Below are 10066 nucleotides of genomic sequence, written 5' to 3'. Positions count from 1 at the left end.
AGATATAACATGCTTACAGATTAGATATTACTGAGCTTTATATTTTCCTTGAATCAATCTACAGATTTAATTACAATTAAAATCTAGCAAATTTCTTTTTGTAGAAATTGATAAATTATTCTAAAATTTATTTGGAAATGCAAAGCATGCGAAATAGACAAAACAATTTTGAAAAATAACAACAATGTAGAAAGGTTTATAATTCTTGATTTCGAAATAATCAATAGTGGTATTGGTGTAGCAATTAATGGAACACAGCAAAGATTGAAGAAATGGACTTAAAAATGTGTGATCAATTAATTTTCAAAAGAGTGGTCAAGATAACTCAATGGGGGAAATGATAATCATTAAACAAATGGTACTAAAATAATAATATATTTATATGGAAATTAATTTTGATCATTTTATCAAATCATATACAAAAATTAATTCAAAATTGATTATAGATGTACATGTAAGAGCTAAAACTATAAAATTTCTAGATGAAAACACAGAACAAATTTTTAATGAACTTGGATTTATCAAAGATTTCTTAAGTAGGATATGAAGAGCAGAAGCTATAAAAGAAAAAAGATAAATGGAACTTCATCATAATTTAAAATTTTGCTCTTCAAAAGACATTGACAAGTAAATAAAAAGTCAAACACTAAACTGAGAGAAAATATTTGCAAAACACATTATGTCGTAAAGGACTTATATCCAGAATATATAAAGTTCTTGTATTACTTAGTAATAAGAAGACAAAAAACTCTTTTAAAATATGAGCAAAATATGTAAACACATGCTTCACCAAAGAAGAGGTACAAATGGCAAATAAGTATATGTAAAAATATTCTGCATCATTCGTCATTAGGGAAATGCAAATTAAAACCACAATGAGACACCACTACACACCTGCTATAATGGGTCAAATTAAAGACTGGCAAATACGGATGAGAATGTTGAGAAATTGGAACTCTCATACATTTCTGGACAGAATATGAAATGGCATAGGCACTTTGGAAAACAATTTGCAGTTTCTTAGAATAGTAAACATACACTTTCCTTATGAATTAACAGTTTCACTCCTAGGATTTGCCCAAAAGAAATGAACACATATTTCCATGAAGACTTGTACAGCAAAGCTTATAGAAGCTTCATTCATAATAGTCTCAAGCTGAAAACAACTGAAATATGAGGGATCTTCAAAGTTCATGGAATATGTATATCATAAAAAAAACCCAGTGCATGGATTTCAAAAATTTTTGCACCAAAATAAATTTATACTAACTTGCTATTACATGTCTTAACAAGATCTAGTTTGCAGCACTAAGAAGGATAAGACATTGGTTTTAATACAGCTCCTATCAAAGCAACATAAATGCCGCTAATACTGAAACAAGAACAAAGATTCAATTTATGATAAAGAATGGTGAAATCATTGTGCTTTATGCAAAGTTTGGAGATAATGCTCCAAATAAATCAGCAGATTACAAATGGATAACTTGTTGTAAGGAGAGAGGAGATGATGTTGAAGATGAAGTCTGCAGAGGCAGACCATCTGCATGTATTTGTGACAAAAAAACTCATCTTGTTTATGCCCTAATTGAAGAGGACCAATGATTAAAAACATAATAGCCAATACCATAGACATCTCAATTGGATCAGTGTATACAATTCTGACTGAAAAATTCAAGTTGAGTAAACTTTTCACTCAATGGGTGCCAAACTGGTTGCACACAAATTACAGACAAGAGCAGGTCTTTCAATGGAAATTTTAAATAATAGATCAAGATCCTGAAGCATTTTTTCAAAGATTGTAACAGGAGGTGAAACATGACTTTACCAGTACTACCCTGAAGACAAAGCACAATCAAAGCAACGACTAACAAGTGGTGGAAGTGGTCCAGTTGAAGCAAAAGTGGACCAGTCAAGGACAAAGGTCATGGTAACAGTTTTTTGGGATGCTCCAAGCATTTTGCTTGGTGAGCTTCTGGAAGGCCAACATCTGCTTATTGTGAGAGTAGTTTGGGAAATTTAGCCAACATTTCAGCAGAAAAACACCCCAGAAAATTTTACCTGCGAGTCCTTTTCTACCATGACTATGTTCCTCCTCATTCCTCTCATCAAACAAAGGCAATTTTGCAAGAGTTTTGATGGGAAATCATTAGACATCCACCTTACAGTCCTAATTTGGCTCCTTCTAATTTCTTTTTGTTTCCAAATCTTAAAGAATATTTACATGGTACCCATTTTTCTTCAGTTAATAATGTAAAGAAGACTGCATTGGCATGGTTAAATTTGCAGGACCCTCAGTTCTTTAGGGATGAACTAAATAACTGGTATCATCACTTACAAAAGTGTCTTTAACTTGATTGAACTTATGTTTATAATGTTTACATTTTTTATTTTTGTCTTTTAATTCCACTTTCTATGAACTTTTAGAAGCCCCCTTATACCATCAACTTGAGAATGAATGAACAGTTTGTGGCATATCCATATTATGAAAGACTACTCAACAATAAAGAGGAACAAACTACTTATACTCACATTGATGATTCTATAAATTATTATGGTTTGTGAAAGAAGTCACATACAAAAGACCACATATTCTATTATTCCACTATATGAAATTCTAGAAAATTTCTGACACTACAGTGTCAGAAAACCAATCACTGTTTTCCAGAGCGTGGAGAGATTAACTGCAAAGGGAGTATACAGTAATTTTTCATGGTGATGGGAAGTTCCATGCCATGAATGTGGTGGTGGTTACACTCTATGCCAAATTGTCCAAATTCGGTAAAGTATACACTTAAGCTTGATGAATTTTATTTATGTAAATTATACTGTAATAAAACTAACAAAAATGTTTAACAGAGAGAAAACAAAGAGTGGGAGGAAAACTCTTTCAGTAACACTACATTTCTCATAGTAAAGTTGGCTAAGACACATCAGTCATATATGTGTGGGCAAGAGGAGGGTTGTCCCAAGGCAATGGGTGTTGAACAGAGGAAATAAGGGACTTTCTGAAATGTCCATAGAGGAGTGACAAAAGGAGTAAGCTGGTTCAGGCAGTAGAGGAAGGGTGACTAAGCAACAGTTGAGGGTGTGGGGCCATTTTGAATAAAACACTTTCATTTCATGATCTGGGCCTTGCCTATGTCTTCACCTCACTTGCCTACCCTCTCTCTCAGTCTGTTTTTACTCTGACTTCTTGTTTAGCTCTTTCTCAAGTTTCTTTGTGCACTCCTCATAGCTCTATGGTGGGTCCTGCTTTTGTTTTCTTTCCCCACTTACACCCTTTGTTCTCTTTAGGTCAATTATCCACTTCCATGCTTTCAATCATTATACCAATAATGATAAAACTAGGAAAAGCCTCAGAGATTATTTCTTTTCTACATAATGTCAAAGTGTATTCTTAGGCAATGCAACTAGCTACTTGAATTGGGTTTGTGAATGGAGACAGGAAAAGAAAGCCTTTACGAAGTCAGGAAAAAGTAGGCAAACTTGAGAGAGAAGAGCAACATTTGGTACTTCAAACTTATTATTCTTCTAGACTTAGTAACACTTCTTTGAAGCACGTAACACACTTGAAATCGTTTCTTTAATGTCTGTCTTCTGGGCTTACCTGTAATATTTTTGTGAGTCTGTCTTCTTTACATCTGAAATCCCCAAAACCAAGCAAGATGCTTGGCACTTAGTAGTTATTTGATAAATACTTGTTGCCTAACTAACTACTCTACTAGCTACATCCAAGCCAAGAAATGTGCAGTAAATTATTTCGTGTCCCTAGTATTTTACTGTTTTCTTTGCTTGGAATGCTCAACCCTTCTGATTTCTTCTTACCTACTCTGCAACTCAACTCCAACAGGAAAGTTGGAGTTAGAATGTCTCCTTTGGAAAACTTTAGAAATGTCTCCTTTAGAAAACTTCCTGACTACCTAAAGCAGAGATTTGTGCCAACACCATCCTTCTATATCCTTCCCTTCTAGCTAGTTCTTTGTTGAAATGTTTCCATGTCTTTTTTCTTCTTAGTTAATTCTGATTCTTCCACACCTGCCATAATAGTTGGCACACAGCAGACCTTTAACCAATATTTGTTAAAAGAGTGATTTCTTTTTCCACCAGTCATGTGATATATGCAGAGTAGCATTATACCTAGGCAATTATTAGGGTTTGTGGGTAGAATGAGCCCCAAATCCCTTACGCAGAAGCTGGTTAAAACAGAAAGTAAATCAACACCTACTAAGATGGATACCAAACCTCAAATCCTTGTAGAGAGCTGTGTTGGAACTTCTAACCACTGCTAAAATTAGATTCAAATCAATAGTGAAGCAACCCAATTTTTATCAAGAAATTCTCCATAATGAAGATAATAAACTCATGTCTACAATTCTTTTTAAATTGGAGGCTAGCTATGTTAGTTTGGAAATAACCAGATGCAAAGTCATGAAGAGATTATGCAAAGTAACTTTTCGTATGGCCTAATTTAATCTTGTGCGAAGCAAGTGCCTTTGTTAATTCAACTGATTTTTTAAAGGATTATAGTTTTGTTACTTACTTCTCAGTATTAGAATTAAAATGTACTTACCAGGAATCATCTAACCATGACAAAAAAAAAAAAAAGAATTTTATAAGCATGCAGGACAAATAATATGTTGCTGGTATGGTTTACAAGTGTGTTAGGTACATAAATAATGGTTTAGTGAAAGTTTAAGGACTTGAAGAGAAATATACAGATGACTCTACTACTGCAACTTTTGCCAACATTCTAGAGAAACGAATGTGTAGCTCAAAATTGAGTCCAAGGTCAATGTATTTAGCCTTTGGCAATGACGCTGAGATTTTAAAACGATGCTTTCACTGATGAAAATACAGTTCCAACTTTTTAAAATGAGCATCTGTAATTTAAAAGCACAAGCCTCACCTCTTCCTTCTCCATTATATGTAAGAAGCCCTGTTACAAATAACTGAAAATCATTTTATGTTGAAAAAAGAAGAGCACCCCGCCCCCATGCCAACACCACCACCAGCATGACCATAAGCACAGTTGCCAGCAGGGGCCTCCCCACCCCCCTAAGCAGTCTTGCTTCTGCTGCTGCTATAAACACCTATGTGAGCACCCTGGCACTCTCTACCATCCTACTGTAGCCGATGAGTGTGCACCCCTCCATGTTGACACTGCCACTGCTGCTGCTGCTGCATGTGCAAACAAGGACAGAGCCCACTGCCACCACCCTAGGAAACATTTCGGTTGGCACTACCCATCAGAGTTTTGTGACCAGTAGTGTGGGAGCACCTCAACTTCCCCCAGCATAGTGGTTTCCTAGCATTGAGGAGCCAGAGAACAAAGTCAGGGCCTAATACAAGTCCCTAAGAGTTACAGCCTGTGGTCCAGGAGCTGGGAGCTTAGCCTTGGTACCCACTAAAATTTTCCACGAATGAAGTCAGTGGACTGAATCCATCTTATACCACAATCAAACCATCAAGGTCATCAAATAGAATAAAAGAAAAAAAAATCCACCCAAAGGACAGCAACTTTAAAGACTGAAGAAACACCAGCCCACAAAGATGAGAAAGAACCAGTGCAAGAACTCTGACAACTCAAAAAGCCAAAGTGTCTTCTTTCTCCAAACAACCGCACTCACTACCTCTCCAGCAAGGGTTCTGAACTGAACTGAGATGACTGAAATGACAGAAATAGAATTTGGAATATGAACAAGAATGAAGATCATTCAGATGCAGGACTACATTGAATCCCAATCCAAAGAAGCTAAGGATCACAATAAAACGATGCAAGAGCTGACAGATAAATAGCCAGTATAGAAAAGAAAGTAATCAACCTAATAAAACTGAAAAACACACTACAATTATTTAGCAATGCAACTGTAAGTATTAACGGCAGAATACACCAAGCAAAGAATTTCAGAGAGTGAAGACTGGCTTTCTGAAATAAGACAGACAAGAATAGAGAGAAAGAAGGAAAAGGAATTAACAAAATTTCCAAGAAATATGGGATTATGTAAGGATACCAAATTTGTGACTCACTGGTGTTCTTGAAAGAGATGAGGAGAATGAAACCAACTTGGAAAATGTACTTCAGGATACCATCCATGAGAACCTCCCTAACCTAGCTAGCAAGGCTAACATTCAAATTCAGGAAATGCAGAGAACCCCAGCAAGATACTTCACAAGAAGATCATCCCTAAGACACATAATCATTAAATTCTCCAAGGTCCAAAGGAGAGAAAAAATGTTAAAGGCGACTAGAGAGAAAGGTCAGGTTACCTGAGAGGGGAAGCTCATCAGACTAATAGCAGACCTCTCAGCAGAAAATCTACAAACCAGAAGCAATTAGTGGTCAATACTCAACATTCTTTTTATTTTATTTTTTAAAAAGATCTCCATGGGTTATTGGGCAACAGGCAGTATTTGATTACATGAGTAAGTTCTTTAGTGGTGATTTGTGAGATTTTGGTGTGCCCATCACCTGAGCAGTATATATGTCACCCAATTTGTAGTCTTTTATCCCTCAATCCCTTCCCATGCTTTCTCCCTGAGTCCTCAAAGTCCATTGTGTCATTCCTATGCCTTTGCATCCTTATAGCTTAGCTCCCACTTATGAGTAAGAACATACGATATTTGGTTTTCTATTCCTGAAGTACTTCACTTAGAATAATAGTCTCCAATTTCATCCAGGTCTATTTATATGTATCTCACACAGTTTCTTTATCCACTCATTGACTGATGGGCATTTGGGTTGATTCCACATCTTTGCAAATGCGAACTGTGGTGCTATAAACACGTGTGTGCAAGTATCTTTTTTGTATAATGACTTCTTTTTCTCTGGGCGGATACCCAGCAGTGGGATTGCTGGATCAAATGGTAGTTCTACTTTTAGCTCTTTAAGGAATCTTCACACTGTTTTCCATAGTGGCTGTACTAGTTTACATTCCCACCAGCAGTGTAGAAGTGTTCCCTGTGGACTGCATCCACACTAACATCTATTATTTCTTTATTTTTTTATTATGGCCATTCTTGCAGGAGTAAGGTGGTATCGCATTGTGGTTTTGATTTGCATTTCCCTGATTATTAGTGATGTTGAGCATTTTTTCATGTTTTTTGGCCATTTATATGTCTTCTTTTGAGACATATCTATTCATGTCCTTAGCCCACTTTTTGATGGGATTGTTTGCATTTTTTCTTGCTAATTTGTTTGAACTTGTTGTAGATTCTGGATGTATTAGTCTTTGTTGGATGTATAGATTGTGAAGATTTTCTCTCACTCTGTGGGTTGTGAGTTTTCTCTGCTGACTGTTCCTTTTGGCGTGCAAAGCTCTTTAGTCTAATTAAGTCACAGCTATTTATCTTTGTATTTATTGCATTTGTTTTTGGGTTGCTGGTCATGAAAACTTGCCTAAGCCAATGTCTAGAAGCATTTTTCCAATGTTATTTTCTAGAATTTTTATAGTTTCAGGTCTTAGATTTAAGTTCTTGATCATCTTGAGTTGATTTTTGTATAAGGTGAGAGATGAGGATCCAGTTTCATTCTCCTACATGTGGTTTGCCAAGTATCCCAGCACAATTTGTTGAATAGAGCGTCCTTTCCCCATTTTATGTTTTTGTTTGCTTTGTCAAAGTTCAGCTGGCTGTAAGTATTAGGGTTTATTTCTGGGTTCTCTATTATGTTCCATTCGTCTATGTGCCTATTTTTATAGCAGTACCATACTGTTTTGGTGACTATGGCCTTATAGTACGGTTTGACATCAGATAATGTAATGACTCCAGATTTGTTCTTTTTGCTTAGTCTAGCTTTGACTCGGCTGGCTTTTTTTTGGTTCTGTACGAATTTTAGAATTGTTTTTTCTAATTCTAAAATTAGAAAAATTCTAAAATTAGAAGAATGATGGTGGTATTTTTTGATGGGAATTACATTGAGTTTGTAGATTGCTTTTAGCAGTATGCTCATATTCACAATATCGATTCTACCCATTCATGAGCATGGGATGTGTGGGATGTGTTTCCATTTGTTTTTGTCATCTATGATTTCTTTCAGCAGTGTTTCTTAGTTTTCCTTGTAGGTCTTTCACCTCCTTGGTTAGGTATATTCCTAAGTATTTTATTTTATTTTATTTTTGCAGCTATTGTAAAAGACGTGGAATTCTTGATTTGATTCTCAGCTTGGTCACTGCTGGTGTATAGAGGAGCTACCGATTTATGCACATTAATTTTGTATCCAGAAACTTTGCTGAATTCTTTTATCAGTTCTAGGAGCTTTCTGGAGGATTCTTTAGGATTTTCTAGGTAAACAATTTTATCATCTGCAAACAGTGACAGTTTGACTACCTCTTTACCCATTTGGATGCCCTTTATTTCTCTTGTCTGATTACTCTGGCTAGGACTTCCAGTACTATGTTGAAGAGGAGTGGTGAGAGTGGGCATCCTTGTCTTGTTCCAGTTCTCAGAGAGAATGCTTTCAACTTTTCCCCATTCAGTATGAGAGTGGGCATCCTTGTCTTCTTCCAGTTCTCAGAGAGAATGCTTTTAACTTTTCTCCATTCAGTATGATGTTGACTGTGGGTATGTCGTAGATGGCTTTTATTTTATTGAGGTGTGTCCCTTGTATGCCAATTTTGCTGAGAGTTTTAATCTTAAAGCCATGCTGGATTTTGTTGAATGCTTTTTCTGCATCTATTGAGATGATCATGTGATTTTTGTTTTTGATTCTGTTTATGTGGTATATCACATTTATTGACTTGCATATGTTAAATCATCCCTGCATCCCTGGTTTGAAACCCACTTGATCATGGTGGATTATCTTTTTGGTATATGTTGGATTTGGTTAGCCAGTATTTTGTTAAGGATTTTAGCATTTATGTTATCAGGGATATTGGTCTGTAGTTTTCTTTTTTGGTTATGTCTTTTCCTGGTTTTGGTATTAGGGTGATACTGACTTCATAGAATGATTTGGGGAGGATTCCCTCTTTTTTATCTTGTGGAATAATGTCAATAGTATTGGTACCATTCTTTGAATGTTATAATTCTGCTGTGAATCCATCTGGTCCTGCAATTTTTTTGTTGGTAATTTTTTTTATTACCATTTCAATCTCATTGCTTGTTATTGGTCTGTTCAGGGTATCTAATTCTTCCTGATTTAAGCAAAGAAGGTTGTATTTTCCCAGGAATTTATCCATCTCCTCTAGGTTTTCTAGTTTATGTTCACAAAGGTGTTCATAGTAGTCTTGAATAATCTTTTGTATTTCTGTGGAGTCAGCTGTAATATCATTCGTTTAATTTCTAATCGAGCTTATTTGGATTTTCTCTCTTTTCTTGGTTAATCTTGCAATGGTCTATCAATCTTATTTATCTTTTCAAAGAACCACCTTTTTTTTTCATTTTGTATTTTTGTTTGTTTGTTTCAATTTCATTTAGTTCTGCTCTGATCTTGGTTATTTCCTTTCTTCTGCTGGGTTTGGATTTGGCTTGTTCTTGTTTCTCTAGTTCCTTAAGGTGTGACCTTAGATTGTCTGACCTCTTTCACGCTTTTTGATGTAGGCATCTAGGTCTATGAACTTTCCTCTTAGCCGCATCTTTTCTAAGATATCCCAGAGGTTTTGCTAGGTTGTGTCATGATTGTCGTTCAGTTTGAAGAACTTTTAAATTTCCTTCTTGATTTCATTTTTGTGCCAATGATCATTCAGGAGCAGGTTATTTAATTTCCATGTATTTGCATGCTTTTGAAGATTCCTTGTGGAGTTGATTTCCAGTTTTATTCCACTGTGGTCTGAGAGAGTTGTTTTGTGGCCTATTATATGGTCCATCTCGGAGAAAGTTCCATGCGCTGTTGAACAGAATGTATATTATGTGTTTGTTGGGTAGAATGTTCTGTAAATATCTGTTAAGTCCATTTATTCCAGGGTATAGTTTAAATCAATTGTTTCTTTATTGACTTTCTGTCTTGATGACCTTGCCATCAGTGGAGGACTGAAGTCTCCCACTGTTATTGTGTTTCTGTCTATCTCATTTCTTAGGTCTCTTAGTAATTGTTTTATAAATTTGGGACCTCCAGCATTAGGTGTATATATAT

This window comes from Mandrillus leucophaeus, unplaced genomic scaffold, assembly GCF_000951045.1.
Source record: "Mandrillus leucophaeus isolate KB7577 unplaced genomic scaffold, Mleu.le_1.0 Scaffold1702, whole genome shotgun sequence".
NCBI classification, from domain to species: domain Eukaryota; kingdom Metazoa; phylum Chordata; class Mammalia; order Primates; family Cercopithecidae; genus Mandrillus; species Mandrillus leucophaeus.
Note: the sequence above shows the minus strand (reverse complement) of the source record.